At 41.8% G+C, this 21,835-nt stretch overlaps 1 protein-coding gene and 1 long non-coding RNA gene across 4 annotated transcripts in view; both read right to left on the reverse strand.

Annotated features, from left to right (window-relative positions):
* Positions 1-21,835, reverse strand: part of nkd (naked cuticle) — a 41,709-nt gene that overhangs the window by 12,132 nt on the left and 7,742 nt on the right. The gene's annotated exons all lie outside the window — the stretch shown is intronic.
* On the reverse strand, positions 17,445-18,028 carry lncRNA:CR45940 (long non-coding RNA:CR45940). Its single transcript, NR_133275.1, has one exon. It is a non-coding gene; the product is annotated as a long non-coding RNA:CR45940 (long non-coding RNA).

The following is a 21,835-nucleotide window of genomic DNA, read 5'->3' on the forward strand; positions in this document are numbered from 1 at the left end:
GGAATGGGTGGTTTTACTACGGAACCGGGTCTGGTAACGTTTAATTAAACGCCGATAATCGATGCGCCTAACCGAACAGTTACACGATGGACTCCCCGGACTTATCATCATTATCAGCGTCTGAAGTTCACGGCGAAATACAAATATGGCTGTGACGAGGCGGCAAATCTTTCGAGTTGAAACCTTAAGTTTAATTCACTTAAGTTGAGTTGAACCGAGTGAAGGGCTATTTGCGGATAGATAGTGCAGTTTTTGTTTAGCCTGGATTCAGGCCCGATCGGTCGGCGTTTTTATAACTTTGCTTTAATGTCACAAATCAAGTGAAACAAATGCCGACAACGACCACGTCAGATCGAGCGTGCCTTTTGTGCGATACCTCTGGCTATCCCTAGCTCGGCGGCCCTCTGAGCCCCACATCTTGGCCCCAAGCCGCACACACCCCCCCCCCCCCGCCCACTAGACCCGATTTCCCGCTCCCTTTTGGCTTTTAGCTGAGCTGGGGCTCAGCGCGTGTCGGCTGGTTGGAGGCCTTCATCTCTGCCGCTCGCAACGTGTTCGGAAAACGGGTTTGCCGGGCATTTGTATCTGTTGGATTTGGTATCTCTATAAGCCAGAGATGGGCATACCAAATTGCTTACGAACTTGGCAAATGCTTCTCCACTCAAATACTCTTTTGTACAGATTTAAATATGTTTGGGATGCTTGCATTAGACCGAAGCTTTAAAACTATTCGATAAAGTTTGCTTAAAATACATTAAAAGTGCCACAATTATTTTAAGAACAATTAGCTTGTTGTCTTGAATCAATAAAGAATTACTTATTTTATTAAAAATCTCAGTTCTTCATCAATAATTATAAAGAGCATGAAGATATCGCTAAAGCTTAGCTATATTTGTAAAATATGAACGTGTGTGCTAACTTGGCTTTGTCTGCCCTCCCCTCTCGCTCCCTCCGGCATGTGTCTCTCTCGCTCTTTGTCTCCTGCTGCGGTTTATTTAAGTTTTGCGCCCAAGTTTGCTGCGGCTACACACAAACGGAAATTAATTACAAACAGCGGGCTTAAACTCGCCGCAGCAACAAAAATAAAAACAATAATGAATGAGCGGCATAATAAACGAAGGCTGTGCTTGCTGTTGTTGTTGTTGTTGTTGCTGTTGATTTTGTTGTTGCCCCATAGGCAGATGCTGAACTGTTGTTGCTTTTGGCCATTAACTCAAAGGCGTTAATTTCCGACATAAGCAAATTACTCGCTGCCTCCATTCCACTGTATCTAATTTTTTTTTCCTTTTCGCTGGCGCCAATTTTCTGGAATTTTATCAACATTTTTCGCATGTCGCCGGCAAAAGCAAAAAGTTTCCCATTCCCATGGCAGTTAGTTATGCGTATGCGTATTTGTATGCTTGCAGTCGTCGTTCTGCTTGTTTTTGAATTTTGTGACTGTGTTTGTCAATCAAATGTCAATCAAACAATGCTCCAGTTTTCACGCTGTCTCAATCTTCTGTTGTTGTTGCCCAGTAATTTGATTGCTAAAGCGTAGGAGCTGCAGCGAATTGTGTAAATATTCATGTACTTTGTATCGGAACAAGGCTGGCGACACTCGGATTGTTCAGTTCAGCTGAGAACTTTCAGACAGATGATAAGATAGCGTGAGATACGCGATGCTGCGAGGGTTGATTCCAAAGTAGAGGGGCCACTCGAAAAGGGGTGAGCCCAGTTATACAGCCTATTCTATTTGCGTTTCAACACCAGTCTTGTCTAGATTGTGTCTCATGATTAAGTGTGAAATTCGAGAATTAATTGTTATGCTCGGGAACCATTTATTTTAAAAAGGCGGCTTAAATACACTTTTTACCAGTTGCATTAAATTCTATATTATTATTATCGTTTGGCGCCTCTGTAGTTTTCTAGTATTTGTGGTATTGTCCAACTAGAGCATTCTTCAAATTCATCACTTCAAAGTTTTGGCCCCAAACATAAGACCCAAAGCTGACACACACACAGTTTTTGTGGCTCCCACTTCTGGCCCAAACTGGCGGCTAAAAAACTCTCAAGTATCACAAATCACATATCGCATATGCCTAGGCATTTACGTAAATTATTGTGTCGCTTTTTGTTGTTGACTCTTGGCCCTTTTTATGGCCATGTAAAAATTGCGCGGAACCAAAAGACAGACCATGCGCTTTTGTTATTACAAGGCGTCCGCTTTTACGACCACCTGCAATGCCAAACTCGAGATAAGAGATAAAATTTGTATAAATAATTTAGGCAGAAATTTACGCACAATGCGCCTCGGCGGAGAGACAATAAAATTGTACAAATTATGAACTTGAGGCGTGTTTCGACCGAAACTCTCGCTTTTCTGCCACTGACATATGCACTCGAACAGAAGAAACTCGAGAAAATACTTGAAAAATGATTATTATATACTCCACTCGGCTTTTTGTATTCCCTTCGCCTTGATTCACACGCAAGCTCGGCACAGAAGACACTTCAAAAGTCTTCGTAGTATTATAATAATAAAATATACACACAGAACTGAATTATTATGCTTCTTTCAACTTTTGCGCCTAATTCACACTTTGTCCTCTTCCTTCACATCGTTCTGGTTGTGTGTGAAAATTTTATGTATTGCCTTTAGCAGCATCATCAAAAAAATAAAAACAACGCGCGGGGAGATTTCCCCCATGTTCCAGAAGAAGACATCAATATGAAATTTTTGTCACGTTTTCTAATGGGCCGATGGGCTGAGGAGGGGGTAACTTCTATGGGTTGTCGGGTAGCAGGCCCAGTTGCATAACCGCGGGCAGTGGCGTTGCTTAAGGGGGGCTCAAAGATATGAGATATTCCCGATGAAATTCACATGCTGTCTTCAAATTCGATGTGAAAATTGAAAATGGTTTTATCCGGTTGAAGGGGTGACACATTTGTTTGCCTTCGGGCTCGGGGGAAATCCAATATAAATAATGCAACTTATAGCAATGGCAATATATGTATTTTTCAGTATCTACAAGTAGATGTCACTTATGAAGGGCAATAAAATGAACGCAATTAAATATATTCAATAAAATAGTAGCTATACTATATCTGTATCAAATTCCCAGTAAAACTGCCCTCAACTGGTAATAAAACTACATATTAGTAATTACCATTAATTAATTAAACCACATATTAAAAAGGAGGACTTTGAAAGTCCTCAATTGAATGCGCTTAAATTCTTTTACTTTATAATAAATACTATTATACATGAAAGTATCTATTTATTTCTTCACTTCTGACTCCTTCAACACTTCACGAGCACTTACTCTGCGATACATTATTCAACGCCACGTAGAATATAATTTTCTATCATATTTCAATAAGAACATCAATCATCGACCCCTCCACTCGCCGCCCCTGACAGGGCTCTCTATCACTCGTAGCCATCAATGTTTTTATGTTATGTTATGCCATGTGCTATTACTTTAGCATTGGCGAACACCCTACAAAACGTGCAGGGCAACCCAACTTCGCCTAGAACCCCCCCTTTTATATCTGGCACCTCCGACAAGCCATTAAACAGACCCGCACACACTGATACAGGGCAGATACATCTCACAGATACAGATACAGATACATTCTCATCCCAATCTCACAGAGCCACGCATGACTATAAAGTATATTTTAGCATGTCAAGCGTTGCGCATCCGCTTTGATGTTTATTTGACAGTTTTTATAGCGGCTTTTATCTGCCAACTACTTGGCCAAGTTCCCCTCTCCTGCCACGTCCTCCTCCTCCTCCTCCTCCTCCTCCACCTCCTCCCGCCCCTTTTATTTCCCTTTAAGTTAGTTGGCTAAAAACAACAATTTTCCCGCTGCTTCTGTTTTGTTTTTACTTTTTTGCCAACGAGAATACTTTGAAGATTTATACTTTGTTTTTGTTTGTGCTCGTTGTTGTCTCGGCTTTGACTTTGAGAGCCCAGAATGCGTCACACGCATATATGTACAACGTTAATTCATTTTCGGGTATAAAGAGAAATACATCAGGAACAACAACCAACAAGTTGATTGCCCACGCACTCGACCAACTCATTCAGTAATTTCTGCGTTGTATATTCTGGCGGAAAAATGCATCTCAAGTGCATGCGGCCTAGATATTTCAACACGCACACTCGTTTTGTATCTCTCGGATTCTCTGTTTTCAGTTTGTATTTCAGCCTATACGTTTTGTATACTCACATCTATTTTCTGTTTGCCCTTTAATCTACAGAAATACGGAATTATTGTAAGAAATTACTTTCTCTATTTAGAAATATAAATTCCAGTAAAATCAAAAAAAAAACATTGTTATTTTTTAAAATATCTCATTGTTATTAAAAAAAAAATAATTTAACTTAACATCTTCAACTAAATGAAGAGTGAATAAATAATTAGGCAATTGTTTGGTGAAAGTATAGTTAACTTATAGTTGCACTGTCGTTCTTTTATCGACTTCCAACTTAATTACAAATCCCAACAGCATTCTTATATTCTCTAAAATAGTTTCCCCATTTTTCGGTTGACTTTTGAGGAGTATTTCACATATTTTCTTAGTGTTTATCGTTTGTTTTATAGCTACTGTGCCAAGAACGAAGTCGACGCCTCGGCATCGGCGACAAATTCCGTGTTTTTTTTTTTTGCCCCGCCTCCGCTTGTGATTCTGAAGTTTCTGGCACTTTTTGGGGGGCCAAATGTGGGCGGGACGGGTCCCCGGCCCCTCAGCCACAATTTGTTTGCACAATTACCTCTAAAGCAAACAGACAGACAAACACACACAGCCGAAATGCGGACAATTTTTGTGCAAACGGCGGCAAATTAAGTTTCTGCACATAAAGTCGAGAATGGATATTGGATTCACCCCCACTGTTCGCCCCAAAGAGGGGAAAAAAATAAAACGAGACTGGCGACCATTTGGCTAAATATTTAATGAAAATATGCGCATTTCCCAGGCATACGACTTTGGCTTTGTCTTTCGATTGCAATTACATTACGCTGGCCAGGGCAACAGAACAATAACAGAATTGCGTATACGCCTCGTTGTGCCAAGGATATTTGCACAGTTCAACTGTTTGTGGATTATTCATGCAATGGCCAGGACGATTTCATTATTTTAAAATCAACAAGGATTTGCATAAGCTGATTGCATCCAGCTCAGTTCACTATCAGTTCCCATGCGCCATCAAATATTAATATAATTTAAGCAAACACGAAGCTTTTATTAAATCAAGTTTCTTTTTTTGGCTTTCTCTGAATGCGAAACTTCTGGTCATAAAATAGTTTTATTGCCCCGACTCTCGGAATTGTCGCCATTCTTCGTAAGCCACTTGCCACTATAATTAACTATTTTTCGTCAGTGCCACAAACAATCTTGAGCCACAGGGCTTAAGTGGTATTCTTTTGGTCCCGAGAAGTTCAGACGTGTGCGACGTTCGCGAGAGTTAATGTGAAGTTTCGTCGAGGGTCCTGAACTATGTGGCAAAGTTGAAGTGAAACAGGGGTGGTCAATGTAATGCTGCGAGGGGGATTTTATTGACCTAATGAATGCTTTTTGACATGAACACACACACTCAAGAATTTTAAATCCTCGTTCTGGTAGAATCAGGATGCAGTCCTATGCACTTCTTATATCCATGAACACATAATCCCGACCATGTCTTGTGGAGTTTTTCCCGCCAAGATGCATACCACCTTCTAGATTATCCAATCCCCCTAGGACGCCCCTGAATCCCTCTCTTTTCCCACTATAATTTGCCTCTCACTCGACTCTTCGGGCTTGGTTTACTTGACTTGACTTGGCCTGGTCCGTGTGGGCCAGAATTTTTGTTGCCTTTTGCCTGTCGTTTGTTTACTTTTCATATGACAAAGTCAACCGACATCGTTGTCGGCAACTTCTTGGTAACTTTTTGTTTCTTCTGTAGTCGCTTTTTTCGTATTTTAAACAACAAATACTCCGCACGCAGCACGTTCTCCAGTCGAGTTTGTCGGTTGTCGCTGCACGTAGCATATTTAAAAAATAAAAAGAAAAAACGTCCAGGGGGAAGGAAACAAAAAGCCTCCAGATTTACGTACTTGGAACTTGGCAGCCGCACATGCGAGACTCTGGCTGAGATTCGACTGGGAATAGAGGGGGTTCCAGGGGTCGGGCATCGGAGTCAGAGTCAGAGTCATATGTGGGCTCTGACAAGGGGCTACCGTTTGGCCGCTGAAGGATTTCTTTTTGTTAGCTTTTTTCCAGTTCTTTCTTTTGCGGCTTGTCGGCGAAAAAGAACCAGTAGCCGAGAGGCAGTGGCGGCAGAACAGCCCGAAACTTGCAGCCTGCCTCCGTGCCACGTTGCACTCGAGTGAATGCCAAAAAGTTGAGGTTTGCAACTCGTTATACTCTGGCACTTGAGGGGTCTATCAATTATGGAGAGCAAAGGTTGCAAGCAAGCTGATGCTTTTAGTTGACAACCTGGAGGATTTTATTTATTCATAGCTTAAGGAAATGCAAGGAGATCTTGTTAAAATAGATCATATCTCATAATATCCAAATGCATGCAAGAGAATAATGCTTTACAGAATGCTTTCTTAAATTCGTAGATACTTAGATACTGTTGGACTGTCAAAAGTAGATAATAAAATCAATAACTCAATTGACAAATATAATAATATTTTACAGAGCCTTTCATCCCAGTGCTCTGTGCTGTTAGACATCCCCTAGAGTATCTAAGCTTCGTTCGCCATCATTCCCCCATTTATTTTGTTATTCTTTTATGGAGCACTGCAGATTGTTGTTGTCGCTGACCCTCCCCGCTTGAGGCCAAAATTAAACTGGCTTTTGGCCTGGCCGGCAAATATTTGTGGTTTGGCTTTGAGCCCCCAGCCCAAAACTCCAGCTCGACTCGAGTACGAGTCCCCGTGCAGCATTCTCGGCTACAATTTGATTGCATTTTAACAAGGGGTTCGGTCGAGCCAATTTCTTCATCGTCGTTGCGCTGCGATGCTGGAAAACCAATAAGCAGCATTTGAAAATTCAATTGTTATTGCTGGCTTTTCTTTCATCTCCATGGTCAGTCCAGTCCTTTTCCGCTCTGTTCTTTCATCTGCCCCGGCGCACACAGAGTCCAAATTGTTTTCCATTATTTTTCTGACTCAGCACTAGTGGCAGCTGAAAGGAGCGGCTCTTCATCAGCTTTTGATTGCTTTCCAGCTGGCTCTTGAATTTTTTCTGATTTGTCATTATATTTATGAGTTACAACTGCTGTCGCTGGCCATCTCATCCCCAGAGCCGCGGTGCGCATAACATGATTTCCGTTTTAGGAGCTTGAGTTCTGTTCTCCAGACTCTGCGGGCCAGCAATTAAGAGGACCGAGAATGACGAAGACCACAACATCTTGAGCGGAAGTCATTTGGCTCCTCAGCGCTGCTCCGTGCTCCCATGTGGGGCTTTGTAATTGATTTTCTTGCTCCACTCGCGGAGAAACCATTTAATTGCCCTCGTACACAGGCCGCAAAATCGCGCCAAAGTTCTATGCAAATACCCATTTCCTAGGCCCATATCCATATCCCATAGACAAGTCCATGACCACTTTCATGCCTTATTGGCCCATAACTTGACCCACTTTCGGGGCGTGCCCCGGGTCATTACGGCAAGTAAAAAAAAAAGAAATGAACAGAAAACTTAAGCCGAGTTTATGTGGGGTGTGGAGTGTTCGGAGGGAGCGGAGGGCAAGTCCGTGATGATTGCGAATTGTTTTCCCCCGGACTTTTTCTTAAAAAGATACTTCACTGGCTAAAGGCCTTTTGAGGATGCTGCCCAGCAGCTGTTGCAGTTTTCAAATATCTCACATACTTCAAGTTACACTTGGTCCACTTTCAAAAGTGGTTGATGGTTGAGTCCGAGGAGTTCTTGGTCAAGAATTTTGGGTTGCTGATAAATTTATTAGGGTTACTTGGCTCTACTCAGAAGATATTCACACTGTAATAATTACAGTGGCTAGAACCATTTTTATTAGTACCATAAGTCGTTGGAATTTAACGTTTTAAATTTCATGGTATAAATTCAGTTTCCCCGTCTCAAAACTAAATTTCTTTGCAACCAAAGAAAGTTTTCGCAATTCAAACGTCTGTTTACTTATCCACACTCCACTCCACTCTCAAAAATCACAGAACGTGACAAAAACTGAACAAAATTTGCACTCACTAAACAGAATACTTACTTAAACATTCCGACTGAGTGCCAATCATATCTACCCTCCTAGTGAACCGAATCTTAAAGTCGCTTTTAACAGGCTTTAAACTTGATTGAAAAATAAGAGAGGCATTCAGTTCGAAAATACGGGAATGCGGTTGCCCAGATTCCAGTGATAAACTACCAGCAAAAAAAAAAAAAACGAAAAACATAGAGAAAAAAAGCGGGAGGAAAACCGAGGAAAAAGAAAAACTTTTTTAAATACACTTAAGCCAGGATGGTTGGCCAGGTTGTGGAGTATGCTGGGTATGTCCTGGTCAAATCGGCAACGACTTTCGGTTAAAAGTCCGAGGCTGCTTTGAACTTTCCCGCCCGATTTCCCCGCCCACTTCCTTTCGCTTTGGCAACAAAGTTAACTTGATTGAACTTTGTTTGGCTTTGCCTTTAGCTTGCTTTCTTGTTTTTCCTTACATTTTTTATGTTGCCCACCAATGTTTTTCTTGTTCCTCGCTTTTCTTCTCTCTTGTTGTGTGTTGTTTGCGCTTTATAAAACTAAATGGAAAATAAATTTTGTTTGCACTTTGTATGGCGAAAAAAAAAAACATAGTAGCACAGAACTGTGAAAAGAAAGGAAATGGCAACTTGAGAGTGTGAAGGAAAAAGTTTTTCAAATGCCTTGGGGCGGTTTCACCATGAGAATGGACTGATGGACTAATGGACTGGAGTGGTTGGAAATCCCTGGCTTAATTGTGGCGCATTTCCTGGAACCCTTTTCATTATTCGGTGCATTGTATCATCAGTAGACAATAAACTGCGAAATTCGAAAAGAAACTCCCGAAGGCAGTAAAATCCGGGCGGTCGAAATAAGGGAACTGCGGCATACACTGGGAAAAACTATGTACGAGATTCAGTACACATTAACAAAATTAAACTTCCTAATGGTTCTTCCAAATTAAGCTGCTGAGACTTTCTAAGTTTGTCAATGTTAGTTCTCATTTCTAATAGTTTTTCTTTCTTTCCACCCATATTTTTCGCCCAGTGCTTTCGATCCCGGTTTTTTTGGGGTTGCTTCCGCTGCAGCAAACGGCCGCCTGCAATCCGGCGATAGCAATCCCCGACTCTTGTCATATTTCCTGGCTGTCTGGGCCGCTCGCGAGCTCTTCAAATTTGGGGGCGTTTAAGCCGGTTTTATACGCTGGAGTGGTAGAATGAAAGTCGGGTAGTGGGGTCTAAGGGTTGCTTTAAACCAACGTACGTGACTCCGTTTTCGGAGTTTTTGTTGAGGGCTGTCAAAAGTCACCCTCTATGATTTTTTCGCTTGGCGGCGAGTGAAACTAAATAGCCAAAACTGCTGACTGCCTATCGATTTTGGTCATTTATCGCTCTAATGCGATTATAATGCTTAAAATATTCCCAAGCAAAGTTCTCTCCAGCTGAGATTCCCCCCCAGTTTGTCAAAGCGTGAAAAGTACAACACACCCCCGAACCAAAGGGGAAAAATACAATATGTATAATATTGGGAGCTTACGACGCCTTTAAGGGATGACTTCTTTGATTCGAACTTGGTTCGGTACACACCTGCAAGGAAAAGAGAAAAGGGTTGCATTAGTCAAGGAAGTTATGATGAAAAAATGCCAATGATGTGGGGAATGGCGACCCGATGAAGGCATCAATCAGGCATGCCATCAATCAGTTTATTTAATCAACTAGAACGTGATGGAGTTGACGTGTAAGCATTGGGATATGCCCACGGCTGATGGAATCCCCGGGAGGATGGGACTGGATCATGTTTGGGCTGGATAAGGTTTTGTTATTTTGCTGGATAAATTACGGCTCAGTGCATCTATGGGGTTCTTCTTGAATCGGAACTAGCTTAGATATACGATTTCTTTCATCTCCACCCTGCCATCTATCTATGTTTTCATATTGTTTGTATTCGTGTTCGTATTTCCGTTCTCTGATTGAATTTCCTTTTAACCCGACTATACTACTGATGATAATCGATAAATTTTTTTGGCCGGAAATTAGTTTCGATGTTTAAGTAGTTACAGTTTCATTTTTTATATTCTCACCCTTTTCGCACTTAAGCCCCTACACTCATTTGAAATCCTTCACCACATGCATAACTCTTGATCATACTCTTGTTTTATTTTTTTTTTTTCATACCGCTTATAAGGATATACGCCCCCTATTTGGAGAGCCTTTTTCGTAGCACTTCCCATGCTGCCATCGTATTTTATGCCCATTAGGCCTAATATGCGTTAATGCTATAAATAAAGCCTCGTCGCCATACGATTATGGCATACTAACAAACTTCGTTTTGTTTTCGTGCAGAGGCCCTCTTGTCTCTTTTTTTTCGCACATTGTAGGTGGAATCGGGGGGAGCCTGCTCGAAGGCCCCAACTTCGGAAGATATTCTCCCCCGCTACTCTGCTAATATGAAATGTAATTTACAGTTGCCGAGAAGACAGCGAAGACAACAATGACAACAGGGCCAAGAGTCTTTAACGTCTTTAATCCAATTTCCCAGCGACATGCAGACCGAGAATGAATACAAATGCGGCGTACGTGTTAAATTTCCCCAATTAAATGGGTTGGCTGAGAGTTATTTTACCCGTCATTTGCAGCTCGTCTCCTAATCGATATTTATATTTTGTTTGGGCCATTGACTTAATTTCTTCGTCTCTGCTTTCTGCACAACACAAATTATGCAATTCAAATTAATGCTGCCATTATCGGGGAGTTGAGGGCTATCCGAGAGGCTTCTACATCTCTGGTGTGTTTTCTTTCTTGTCCCCCCCCCCCCCCCCCCCCCCCCCAGTTTATGTAGGTTTTCTTCCTACATTTTTTTTTTGTTTTTGTTTTTTTTTTTTTGTGAAATGAAATTAATCCAGCTTGGCGAATGCCAGGCACGTAACACTGTGGATGAGTCTCCATTTCTGCTGTGTTTGTCTTTTGTATTCCGTTTCTTTTCTTGTCGACTTCCCCACTCCATACTCTATGCATGATTTTTCAATAGCTTTTCATGCTGGCCAAAACCAATCCATGCCGTAGAACAAAAGGCCTCCGGAGTTGCCTTAATTCTGTGTGCTTTGAAATCGAATTAGGTTGCCATATAGCTGCATATATGTACATGTAGATGTAAGTGTGTACGTGTGAGATGACCCGTGCACTAAAACAAGTCTATATAACTAGCACATATTTTAAGATTAACTTAAATAAAAGTCCTAACTATTCCAAACATGTTATCACATTTTCAAACCGAAAAAACGTTTAAAAAAAAAACTATCCAAGCTATTGAAACTTTGGTAGCTTTTTCACAACACAGTACTGAACATTTTTTGTTTATCTTAGGTGAAATAATTCCCAGTGTAGCATTGTCATCTCGGTTTTTGGTGTTTTTCTGTTTTTCGCAATTTTAGGTGAGGGCCGGGGAGTGGGCTAAATTTATGCCTACAACCCCACACCCAACTGACTTTCACACACGTAACCTGGTTGACAGCTGTTGCCCAAGGCGAAGTGCGAGGGGGTGGCAGGCGGTAGGGGACTGTGGCTGGGGGAAAGTGAAGATGCTGCTGCCATGGCAAAGATAACAACCAAAAAGGCGAAATAAGCAAAAATATATATATAAGTATATAGGACATAGGACATATACATTTAGGGGAGTGGCATCGTTTGTAGGCCTTGCATTGTTAGCAGTTGGCAGTTACCTTTCGGTTAAGTCGGATTCGAAGGTGAGGGGTGGAGAAATGGCCGGGGAGGGAATGAGACATGGCATAATTGGGCTACATTGGCATTTCACTTTTGGACCAACTGCTGTCGCAGAAGAACAAGAAATCCAACAGCAAGATGGGGTATAAGAATAATAGGTTGAGATGGGCCAACACAAATGTAAATGCCACACAAACGGCATTGAACTGACCCAGTTTCTTGGTGCGAAAATGGTGGTTAAGTTAGCCAAGGCGACCAAATTACATTACAGAAGAGGTTTTGAATAAAATATCAAGATTGTCCCTTAGGACCTGCCAAGCCTTGGAAATTGTAGGTTACATAAAGAGAAATGTTACAATAGGAGACTTTAATTTGTACAGACATTACAATACTTGAAAATTGCAATGTAGTGGGATTTTATAGGCTCACTAATAGATAGTAATGAGTAAATAGAAATAATAGTTAATTGCTTCAAAACTTTAACACCCTAAATACCCTTTTCTGGCAAAAAAGTATATCCGCAATAAATACATTTACTGCCACCACATTTATCCAAATATGTACAACTCTCTTATCAATTCTCATTTAAGGTTCCTTTATTGCCCCGTCTTAACTCCTCATTGGCATAGTAAATCTACATCAAGCAGACATTTCCCACTCCACTTCCGTTTTCCTCTTTATTTTTCCGCTCATGTCTTTTGTTTTCCCTCCGCAGACATTGACACTGACATCTTTGTCACCTGAACATCCTTTCGCTTCCTTTTACCTTCCTGTTGGGTCCCCTATTCCATTTCAGATTACGCGGCACACACGCACACGGATCCTCCTTTCCTTCACCCAATAGGAAAAAACATATCTCTATAGATGAAAATTGCTTCCCCCCAAATTGGCCATAGCCCCTTCGAAATGGCCCTTTGCTGTCTTAACGGAAATCTTCGATGGCAGTTTTCGCACCAAAAAGGAAAACACTTCCTACTACTTTAGACAATCGCAGATACCTTCATTATATGGAGCCAGGAATTGGAATCACAAACGCAATCGCAAAACGGCATCAAAATGCTCTCCAGAGCATAAGCGTCTTTTATTTTATTGTTTTGTCAACGCTTAAAAGAAATGTTTTTCCATTTAGCTGAACACTTATGAGTATTGTGCTCACCGGATACGTTTTTGGGATTTAAAAAAAGAAAGGGAAAAACCGGAGGAAAATATGAGGGAAATGCGGCTGAGCTTATGTGCGAGTGTTCGTGCCATTGACGACGACTTTTCACACCACATCAAAAGGCGACGAGGCGAGTGCACTCAAGTGTATAAACAATGGCGTTAAGTGTTTAAGTGTACGGAAATATCACAGCCATGGATTGGCCTCGAACTCCGGGTCCTAAACCCCCTCAGCTTTAATTCCATTTTATGGCATTAGCAATTTAAAAAGTGGAGAGGCAAACGAACGCAGCTAGAAGCAGACACAAAGTTTAATTGCTAGCAACAGCTTGGAAATAGTTACAGATAGAGCGGTAGCCACATAAAAAACCGCATTGGGAATGGCCCACTTCAAAGAAAGGAAAAAACCATGGTGAACCGACCGACCATCCGTGCGACCAGGCAAAGATATATAAAAGGGCAGAGAAGATGGTCCAATAGAGACATTGGTGTATAATTTTATTGGTGCTCTGCGGATGCCAGATGGCGCCCAGAGCTTTTCCCCATGTTCCCTGTACTTACAGGTGGCTTATTGAGAGAGAGAGACGGTTTCCTTCGGAGGGGAATGCTTGCCTTGCGTTGGCTTAATTCAATGAAGCGGCTTAGGGCCAACATCAGCTGTGGCCAGCTTAAGTTAACAGTTTAAGCCGAAGCGCAAGTAACTAGAGCTCTTCTTTGGCCCGATTAGCTTAATTAAGAGAACGTGTGGGTTGGCCCAGAGAATCCCCGTGGGAAGTCAACAGGTAATTAAACGAGATGGGATAAAAATTAATGTTGATGGATGGCCCAGTTGATCGATGAGCTCGATTCACATTGTTGGTCATGTAGTGTAGTGTACGAAAAATCGGAAGGTGGATGATAAATCACTTGCATACAAAATTACTGTAGCGTGATTAGTTTGTTAAGAACGTGTGACAGGTATTATAAATTAATATTGAAAATTTCGCAATTACTTTAGTGCTCCTGCAGCCTCATCGCTTTTAAACCCCCCACATTTTCGATGGGACAATCCCTTCTAATTGCTTCATAAGCACGCGGAAACTAATGGCTAACTGAAAAATCATTAGCTTTAATGGCTTTCTTGGTCTGCTAACTTTCCGCGTTGTTAATTGGTTGGAAAATGCCAACGTAAGTAACAGTTAATTGCCTCTAACCAGCCATACCGGAGCACATGTACCCCATCCTCATCCCCATCCCCATGGCCATCCATAATCCCTTCCCATCGAACCACAACACACCTCCATACCCCAAGTCCAATGGCTGCCCATAATTAGATGCATGACTTGGCAGGGTCTTTTTATGTGCGGTTCGCTTGGTCCGTCTAAAAAGTCCGTCTGAAAGTCCGTCTGAAAGTCCGTCTAAAAGTCCGTCGATCCGTCCTCTATCCGTCCGTCTGTGGCTGCCGCTGCCGGTGCCGGCTACTCAATTAGCCAGAAAAGACATTAAACTTTCGCCCGCGGCAGCTGCAGAAGTTCAAGACTCCGACGTCTCACCGTGCCTAATGAAGTTAGTGCAGCACCGAAAAGAAATAACAAGAAATAAAAAACAACTTGCAAAGGCTAAGCTGCCTTAAGCTAAACACAAAAAAAAAAAAAAATATGTAAGCAAAACATTTCGGAGCGCCACTTTTTAAAGCAGCTGCTGGAAATTGAAAATCAACTTAAATTCCCTTCGCCACCTTTTCGCTGCTAAACGTCTGCCATAAATAAAATGCGAATTTTTCCCCGAAAACCAAAACAAAATTGCTCGGTTGCCGTGCGGAAAACGGGGGCATGACTGTGGTGGGTGTGAAAATTGCTGGCTGCACTTGCCCGTGGCTTTTCCGCAGTACGTGACCGGTTATCCCATACAACAGACACATGCATATCCCCATCGAGAACCTTTCCTGTCCTGTTGCTCTGCTGCCGGAACATATTTTACGTATCAAATTTTGTGCAAAATACTCACAGCTCGATGAAATTCTATTGGGAAATATTTTTCACCAGCTCTCCCCAAAGGGTATGCCCAAAAATGGCAAGAATTTCGGTTATTGAAAGAGTCTGGTGCTGTTGAAAATGGTTTGTCCTGCAAACTAACTGGTAAAGAAAGCTTCAAATATATAAGAAATTAATGTTTAAAATGCGTAATTGCGCTTGTTAATCAATCAAAATTCATAGCAACCTTTAATTTGATCTTTCTAAGCCCGTCTAATAGCTTGTTTTTAATAATCTTCAATTTATGCCTAATCTTCTTTGACAAAGAGTATGTCTGGTTTACCTTTTTATCCGTAAGCACTTGCCATCAATTTTGCACCAACTCTCGCCCCAAAATCTCCCAACTCTTGTGTGGATTTGGGACTCGATTTGGGTGGCAAAATATTCACCGATTCAGAGCTCTAAAGTGCATGGCGAACCGTTAAAAATGAATTGCCCGGGCATATTTTATAAACGAAAACAATTTTCAGCAGAATTTGTTTGTTGTTGAAATAACAACCAGAGGCGGCGCAACTATTAATAACAAAGTGTGGAGAAGTGAAGACCCCGCGAACTCCCCTAATACAATCATATAAATTACACTGCCAGAGCAATCAATCAATGTCAAAGTCAGACTGAGTTGCGCTTATAGGCCCAGGGTCGTCAGAAACACAGAGATGCGGCTCATGGTTGGGGTTCACGGTTGGGTATTGGGGCTGGGGGTTGGGGATTGGGGTAGATTTAAGCAAAGCTGCCACGTACTTGGCCGCTCATCAATTTCAATAAGCCCGCCGCGGAGGGGAGCTGAAAGTCCGAGTACTCCGGACCGCCGACCACCAGCGAACCATTAGCACCTAGGCCAAGTGGAGGCGGCATTTGTCAAAGTCCCCCGATATTCCATCCTATCCCAGATACAATGCTACCTATTCCCAGGGCACAGACATCCTCGCCTGTGTTTTGCATTTTAAATTGTGGCACAAATGAAATTGAAAATGGCTGCTAAATATGTGCAACAATGCGACAACATCGCTCAATTGCCAGCTCCTTTGTCTTGGCTGTATCTGTATCTGCACTTGTGTTTGTATCTGTATCTGTGCCTGAGTCTCCGTGTGGTGTCAACAATGGCAGAACGCTTTGGGTGGCATTTCATTGACAGCAAGTCATAAATTTTACAAATGACAGCCGGCAAGTGGTGAATGACAGTAGGAAAAAGAAAGAGGGAGGTGTTCGAAACCCATGCCAAGATCCCACATAGGATAGTTTTTGCCCTATGCAAATTTCGTTGGGATAAAGATAGAATGGTTGGGTCAAGGGTTAACAAAGCAGAACCCTTATCCTGCTGCATACTCATGGACAAATATTTTCTTTTAGAAGAAGGTTTTCCATACTGTAATACATTTACACAACATTATTACCATAAAGCTCTACTTTCAAATTGTTTAAGAGTTTTTATAACTCTATATTTAAACGCAATATGGTAAATTTTTTTTTTAATTTTTTAAAGCTCTATTTTTCAATTATGAGGGCCAGCAACCAATCACGTTGAAAAGTACTTTGTTTTGAACCCACTCAATCTTGTCATTCGATACCGGCTTAACCTTTCTTTCCCAACCACAATGAATACCAATTCAGGTTCCTATAACTATAGACAATGCTTCAGTACTTTCCATGTAAAATGGACATTCCTCATTGTGTCTTCGCCTATGATCTCTTTCCTAATCACTCTGAGCCTCAGTTCCAATTCCAGACTGCTGCTGCCTCATCAATCAATCAATCACAATAAGGTCTTTTGAAGGGGAAAAGAAAGACAATCACTTCGGGGAACCTTTCCCGTGGCCACAACACAACATCCCGCTCTAATGACAGCTGGGCACTTACGGTATCTGGAATCGGCCTAATCGTGCCCTTCCACTCGGAATTGAAATGTATTTCGCCTTTATCGGTGGGACCACACCCATGGCGGCTCCCTGGAACCGATGCAACCGATTTCATCCGATTCCAACCGCATTTGGAGACCACAAAATGCCAGCATAACGGCAACACCTGCCCATCAGTTGGGTCACTTTTTCCATGCGAGTGTGTGTGTGTGTGTGTGTGCGGAACGGAAGTGCACAGAAGGAGAGCTAATGATGGCGGCGGAAGATGTGGAGAGGAGAGGAGAAGAAGCTGGATCCGAGCAACATTACCAAGGGATGGGATCCAGAGGGGAAGAGGCACAAAATCGTCGGCGCCGCATTTTGGAGCAGATGTGATGTGGATGCGGTTTATTCTCCGACCGGGGCTGCAGCGGAAGTTTTAACAACCGCCGCACACACACTCGCAAACACTGAGAGAAAGTCACATATAATAAAAATATTTAACAAATATTTATAATAATTTGAAATTATTTGATCACATTTGAAAGTATATATGTTAGAACTTAATTCTTGATCCTTGATCATGAATCAATTATACTATTGCTTTTAGCAACTTAAGTCTCATTTTCCTCAGTGCAGTCGCAGTTTAACACACACATATGGAAATTAAAATCAATTGCCATTGGAGTGGGATACGGAGGAATCTCCTGAAGACACACACGACGCTCCTCCGCTGCCATCATTAGCTGCAATCGAAATCGTAGTTTCTTTGCCGTGCATGTGTCATGCTGTTCTGTTTGCCATGAAAATCCCTGGAAAGACTGTGCTCGCCATGTGTCCTGCCTATCCGACCATGGATCTCCTTGACGTTTTTATAGCTGCTAACAATGTGTCAGGTTTTCCAGGAACTTCGTTTCGGCTTAGCCCTGAGCCGGTTCTGTATCTTTGGCCTCTGAAGCGGATAATTAGGCAAATGTTTTGCCTGGCAGCTTGAATGAAATGCTGGATGAGTAAGCGGCCAAATATTCGTGGCAGAAATACGCTAGATCTTCGATAAACGAGGGTTCAGAGCGACAGTTGATGTATGGGGATTATCTCGAATATTTCACAGCGATCTGGACATCACTGAAGGAAGTCGGAAAGGTTGCTTGGAATGCAAATGGTGGCATCTATATGAGGCAAAAGAATGTCGCACCACTGAGATACATTCGGCAGATAAAAAAAACTTTACAAATGTTTGCCATTAAATTGAGTTCAAGATGACTTCATAATAAAACTATTCGTGAATTGTATTGTAGAAGAAAGCTATTGGGATTTAATACATGAAAACTAGTTACTGTTTGACTAATAAACTTTTTGCAACTCAAAAACCTATGAATTCCACATGAGACAATGCTCATAAATACGTAAATCCCCTAGCATCCCAGATAGTTTAAGTCTCTTCAGCTGTTTTCATTCATTATAAGTTGAGAGTTTACCCGTTCATCTTTTTATAGCACCTCAAGGAGTACCTCGAGCACTAGGAAAAACTGCATTTCCTCAGATCCCCTGGCCTTTCCCCCACCCCCCCCTTCTTCCATGACTTTATGCATATTTTTGGCCTCCTCGGGTACCCCATTTTTATTATCGGAATGGGGGCCACACAAATTATGCGTAAATATGCAAACCTCCCTGCTCCGCCGTATTTCTTGTTTATCGTTTTGCGAAAAGTCAATTTTTATAACGCACAGAGCAAAAATGGGGGCCAGATAAACCGATCCGTTCATATATGTACATACTCGTATACATATGTATGTGTATATAGGAGTCGAGAAAAATGATTTGTGGTTGGCTGAAATTGGCGCAAACATTCCGAACCTAGGAACCCCAGTGGAGAAGGTGGGCTGGGAAAAGAATATGTAACAAATTTGTAATTCGAACGCTACAAATCACAATTTAGCATAATGATCAATTCATAAACGTCAAAACCTTGTTATTCCCAGTCGCCTGTGAAGTGAATTATGAGCGCATTTCAGCTCGTGGAATTTTTTGACTATTTTTTTTCGAATGGGGGCGTCGCTGAAGGGTGTCTCTCGCGATTGCGTAGCCGGAAATGTATATTATCCAATGACAACGACAGACACATAATACCCTTCACGATGGCAGAAACACAAAAGACAGGCAAACTTCCTCAGAAAACTAATTAAATAAATTGCATTAAATGCTCGCCGAGCAGTTGGTGTAGGGCCAAAACAGATATCTGATTACGAGGCGGCGTAGAAAGTTGTTCGTTGGACTTTCAGATATTGTTAGGTAAGGTAATGTACATAGGAAATATATATATATTACTATTCATGCACAAAATAGTACATAAAATAACTAAATAGGTTTAAATCAAGTTTCTTTAGCCCTTACTATCCATAATAATGTTTTGACAACATTTTTGCACATTATTAACTTAAAGCTTATTAAGAATTCCCTTTTAAGTCATCTACAAACGAAATTCATCAAAAGACCAAAAAAGTAACGCAATCTAAAGAGCATTTGCCATAACTCCGACTGACAGATGGCTCCTTGCCGCTTCCTGGCAGCCCCTCTCCCTCCACCCCCTCATCCGCCCACTGCCCCTGCCACACCCCCTCCTCCGCCCACTCCGATACCTTCTTCTTGGGCAGCCTGCAGCATATCAAATTAACACAGACACGATGTCGAGGACCCGGGACTGTTTGCTGCCCATTAACTGTAGCACTTTTGGGGCACGGCACCCCTTAGTTACTCCCCGTTAACCAAGCAGCTTCAATTTGTTGGTCAGGTTTTGTAAATACACCGCAAAAAGGGGTAGTAGTATGTGTAACATGCAACTATTTTTAAATTACATGTAATAAATATAAGTAAATATGAATTGAAGCTTTTGTTAGACATATAAACATAACGTACGTTTTTAAGGCCATGAACTTTGAAATACTGAGTGAAAATTATTTTGCATCTTGAATTTTTTGTCAGTTTTTAGATATTAGATGGAAGAATATCATGGCTTTACAGTGGGACATCGAATTCCCTTCCCCTGTATTTCCGTGTATTTACGTGGCTTTTTAATGAGCATCGTGGTCGCATCGGGGAAACTTTGAGCCTGGATCTCCGACCGACCGACTGGTGGCTTCACCTGGTGATTCCGAGGCCGAGAGTCCCAGTCCTGGCCAAAGCAAATTGCAGGTTCTCTTTCCCTTTTTCCCTTTTTCCCTTCGAGCCCTGGCCACAAAGTGTTGCGTTGCACTCATATTTTGCCGTGTGCACCTTAATTATATGGCCGCCGACAGAAATTCAAGTGAAAAATGTTTCTCCGATGATGAAAACGCAGCAGCAGCCGCAAAAGCAGAAGCCCAAGAACCAGCAGAATCGAGGGGAAAAAGGAAGGGAGAAGAATGGGAAGGAAAATTGAAGAAGAAAAGGTAGCAGCACTGCTGAGTGGTCGAAACCTAAGCCTATTCCGTGCCGCTGTTTAAGCCATGAAAATTTAATGCCAGCTTACGACGAACAATGCCCATGGAATGGAATTCGAGGAATTTTTAGGACCGCATTTCCGCTTAGGCACCGAAACGCCCGCACCGCACCAAGTATTAATTATGTACGCATAAAATATCTTTTGAGACCCTTTCAAGCGCTCTAAAACCCTTTCGGGGCCGACATCAATGGGATGCAAATTAACTGTACAAACATAAATAACACTTGAAGTTCTCCGAAAAAGAATGGATATATATATATCAGCATCAGCATCGGCTACAGCGAACGGACCTCTCGACATTTGTCAAAGCAATAAAAATTGTTGGGCTCCTGTTTGATAAGAGTTTTTTATCATCTTTGCTGCGAGGGTTTTTGGACCCCAGTCCCTTCTGCATCCCTTCATTAATTCAGCGGCACGCAGCCGTCCTTTTTGTAATATTCTCTCATTACCCTAGATACTTTTCTGCTGGCTTTTTCGCATCCGTATCTCAGCGTGGTCCATATCCGTAGCTGTATCTCTATCTCTATCTCAACTTGTTGCTGCTGTGGTTGCTGGCGTTTTTTTCCCACACCTCGCACAGGGTCTTTAATGAATTGGAATTGACAGTTTGTTGGCATTTCATATGTACAGAAATAAATATATTTATGTGGGCCTTGTTCGCGCTCTGTATCTCTGAGTACGCTCATTTTTAATGTATCTGCAAGATGCATCATCAATTATTCAATAGACTGCACTGCAATGCAGTCAAACGAAAACTTTACCCTCGGCCCCGGCCGCTGGAAAAGTGATTAATTGGCGCTACAAATTTATGACGTGGTACGGCCGATAGCGAGTTGAATGTATGATAAAGCCCCCAAATGGATAGGAGTCCGCCCTCCGTTGCTCCATTGCTCCGCCCCCAAAGCGATTAAAACTTTTCGTCATTCGGACAAACTCCAACTTCGTAAATACATTAAAGTATCCGCATGTGCATGTGTACATGCTGTTTGTTTGTTGTTGTTTGTCCTGTCATTATGTTTATTGTTATGGTCTTCGCTTTGTGCAATAAATATTATATAAATCATGGAAATAATTTATAAAGCTATATTTACTCAATACAACGGTCTGAACTGCTAACGAGGTTTCCATAGATATTTCCTCTTATTTGCAGTAATGGGAAACTTGATATATGACCTCTTGACGGTTGGGGCATTTATGTGGGGCTAGTTTTTTGGTCAGAGTTCTTTAAGGGGTGCCTTGATTTTGAATATGATTTCTAGAATATTCCTCACTTTTGTAGGGCATTGGATATACATTTTAGATACGTTTATTTCTTTAAATATTTATGCTAGCATTAATATTGCCAATTGTACTGTCTAGTTATATAGCAATAATGCATATACTTTCTCCTAATTAACACTTCTTAAAGACTAGCTAATGTACAACTTTCCCTCTGCTGTGTCTTTATTTTTAA

Source organism: Drosophila melanogaster, chromosome 3L, assembly GCF_000001215.4.
Source record: "Drosophila melanogaster chromosome 3L".
In the NCBI taxonomy this organism is placed as follows: domain Eukaryota; kingdom Metazoa; phylum Arthropoda; class Insecta; order Diptera; family Drosophilidae; genus Drosophila; species Drosophila melanogaster.